A 3,521-nucleotide genomic window follows, 5' to 3' on the forward strand; every position below is an offset into this window, starting at 1 on the left:
GGTGTTTATATGTTTAGTAAATTTAGTTTGTGAAAAGACCCATGAAAAAATGTATATTTTTTCAATACAAGGAAGAATCTACTGCAATGAAAGTTAGTAACTCCATTTCAGAGGATAGTTTCATAACTTATTAGTGAAAGAAGGGGACACTGGATATCACTGCACACTGAAAAATAGATAAAGTTGGGCAGCCCGTGTGGCTCAGCGGTTTAGCGTTGCCTTCAGCCCAGGGCCTGATCCTGAAGTCCTGGGATCGAGTCCCACATCGGGCTCCCTGCATGGAGCCTGCTTTTCCCTCTGCCTGTATCTCTGCCTCTCTCTCTGTGTCTCTCATGAATAAATAAATAAATAAATAAATAAATAAATAAATAAAATCTTTAAAAAAATAGATAAAGTTCGGAGAGATTAAGAACTGCTTTATATGTGCCTGTTATGTTTTGGGAATAGTAATGGTAATGGAAATTTTACCTCCATCAGTTCATTTAATCCTTCCAACAAAACTGTATTAAAAAAAATCATTATCCTCATCTCATGGTAAGACAGATTAAAACCTAAAAAGGCCAAGTGACTTCCCCAAGGTCTACCTAGTAAATAAATACAAATTTGGGATTTAAACTCCATTGTGCTTCTATATTCACTTGGATGACTACTGGGGAAAAAGAGAATTATGGTTTAGGAATAAGAACTTTACTTTTAATAATAGGTAGAGTATTTCTTAGCTGCCTACTAAAAATTCTGCCATGGTTAATACAAAGGTTAAAATGTCCCTTATTGGTTGCATCATTTATGCTGCCTACTGAACCATGCTAAAGCTTGTGACTTAAACTAGCAGTTTATTTAACCTTTTATTCTATAGGTCAACAGTTTGGACTTAGCTGGATGGCTCTTCCTGTCTTGATCAGATTTTCTCATGCAGAGAGTAGCTCTGTTTCTGAGAGTTGTCTAACTGTTGGCTGGGCAGTAGGACAATGAGGCTATTGGGTCATATGCTTCTCGTCATCCACAGGCTGGCTTCAGTTTGTTTACATGTTACCTCCCCGAAGTTTTGAGAGAGAAAGGAGGCATGCAAAGTATCATGAGAACTAGGTCCAGAACTGGTGTATTGTTACTTCAGTCATTTATCTCTTGGCCAAAGCAAGTCACAAGGCTAGTTCAAATTCAAAGAAGATGGGAGAAGCTACAAAGTAACATCATAAAAGAGGCATACAGATAGGTAGGTTTGAGGAATTGTGGCTGTTTTGCAGTCTACCGCTTCAGGCAAAGACCTTTTCCTCTAGAGTGAATTAATCACATAGGAAACTAATTCTCAAAATTGCTATTTGACATCCACACAAATGTCTATGTACAACTAAATGTATATGTATGTCTACACATATATCCACTAATGTAAGTTGTATTTCCACATGATGTACTTTTATTTCAAATGAATAAATATACTAAACTGAAATTACATCTCTTCTTTTGGAAGAGATGTCTTCACTACATTTTCTTTGGTCCCTTTTAAGAGTTTATACCTTTCCCATAGTAAATTCTCAACAAACATTGGGTGAATAATCCTTTGCAGGCTTTATGTAATCTTTTTCTTCCTTTAGTGTCAGAGAAAAAGAAGCAATTATCTATTCTTATATCACTCATGTTTGCCAATAAGGGGGATGACATGATTTTTTTTTAATAGATAACAGATTACCCCTCCAGAGTGTATAGTAGGCAGGAACATTTAGTTACACCATGGGTTCTCATAGTGGAGAATAATTAGTCTACTATTTCCTTTGGCAGAATCAAGCTTTATTTCTCCAGCTGGCTTTAAAAAAAAAAAAAAAAAAAGAAGAAAAGACTTTCAAAATGTGCCAATATTAGACTTTGAAAGAAATAATAAAACTAATTCTTTCTCGAGCAGCTGAAAATGGGTTCTAATCCACTGGCCACTGATCTCATGATTATTATCTCTTGCCTTAAGTACTTAATATGGTGACTACCTTGGGATGCAAAAAACAGAGGAAACAAACAAAAAATGTAATATTCTGTCCCTATCTATGGAGGGTAGATCACATGAAACCCATGAGATCTAGGCAGTCCCTGTGGAAATTCTAATCATTATGCCTTGCCTGGGATTTGAAAAGAGATTATACAGCCCCTGAGACTATATTTATCCTTTCTCCTACCCGCCCCCACCCTATCCCATGCAGAAGCAACAATAAGATAAAGATGTAAATGGATTTGCAAAGATTATCTGCCTGTGGTTTCCTGGAGTTGGGTATGTGAATACCAATCCCATTTTATCACATAAATCTGATAAGGGAAGCAGACTACTTAGAATAATTAATGATAATATTATAGACCAACCCTAAAATCTTAGTGACAATGCAAAGTACCTTTTTCTTGTATTATTTCTTTCTCATGTCATGGTCTGAGGAAGGTTGAGTGGCTCTTCTGTGTGGCTCTCCTTGAAGCACAAGACCCAGGCTTCTTTTATCTTATTGTGCCCACCATCTTGGATTCCTTTGTTTTTAACCAGAAGGCAAAGAAAGCTTGGAGAAGGCACATGCACTCTTACCTGCCATGGACAGGACATAGTTCCCTCACGTTCCATTGGTAAGAGTGAGTCATAGCACCCAGCTAGAATGGATACATGGAGCTGGGGGAATGTAGAGGAACACAAATAACCTCTGATACAAAGAAGTATTCAGAGAAACTTGGTTAATGTGAACTATCAAAGTTAAAACATGATAATGTTCATATCCTTCTAAAATTCATCACCTATAAAGGTCCCACTAAAGTCTTAATTGTGAGTATTTCATTTCTTTCAGAAAATGAACAATGGGATGTTTATTAGCATATGAAAGAATGAAAACTAAAGTATACCTTAAAGTACAGTCATGTCTTAAGGGTTTTTCATTAGAATTTTGCTATGTAGAGCAAATATCATTATACTCAATAAAATAAATGGGTTCAAGAATTATAAATAAGGGATGCCTGGGTGCCTCAGTGGTTGAATGTCAGGTTGTGATCCTGAGGTCGAGGGATCAAGTCCTGCATCGGGCTCCCTGCAGGAAACCTGCTTCTCCTCTGCCTGTGTCTCTGCCTCTCTCTCTGTATCTCTTATGAATAAATAAATAAAATCTTAAAAAAAAAGAATTGTAAATAAATGCATCAAAATCTCATCTGAAATTATATATGTATATCTTACTTTTTTCCTGCCATATTATTTCTAATATACATATCCATCTTAATCAGACATGTATTTCCCATCCATAGCAAAACAAACAAACAAACAAAACAAAACCCTACCAAGACAAAATACAAAAACCCAAAAGGAATTATTAATTTCCTGGGGCAAAAGGGGATGAACCAGTGGAAAAACCAAGCAGAAGCTACACTCTCAGTCATTTTCCAGTATTTGCAGGTGGACATTTGCTAGAGATCAACAATCAGGGAGGAAATATTTATCCAGTCCTACTGCTTTTCCTCTCCCACACCCCAGTTCCCCATTTGATGAACTCAGATACGGAATGAGGAGATCC

The 3,521-nt window shown here is 36.6% G+C and overlaps 1 protein-coding gene across 2 annotated transcripts in view; it reads left to right on the forward strand.

Annotated features, from left to right (window-relative positions):
• Positions 1 to 3,521, forward strand: part of RAB3C (RAB3C, member RAS oncogene family) — a 272,146-nt gene that overhangs the window by 63,884 nt on the left and 204,741 nt on the right. The window lies entirely within an intron of this gene.

This window comes from Canis lupus, chromosome 5, assembly GCF_048164855.1.
Source record: "Canis lupus baileyi chromosome 5, mCanLup2.hap1, whole genome shotgun sequence".
NCBI lineage: Eukaryota > Metazoa > Chordata > Mammalia > Carnivora > Canidae > Canis > Canis lupus.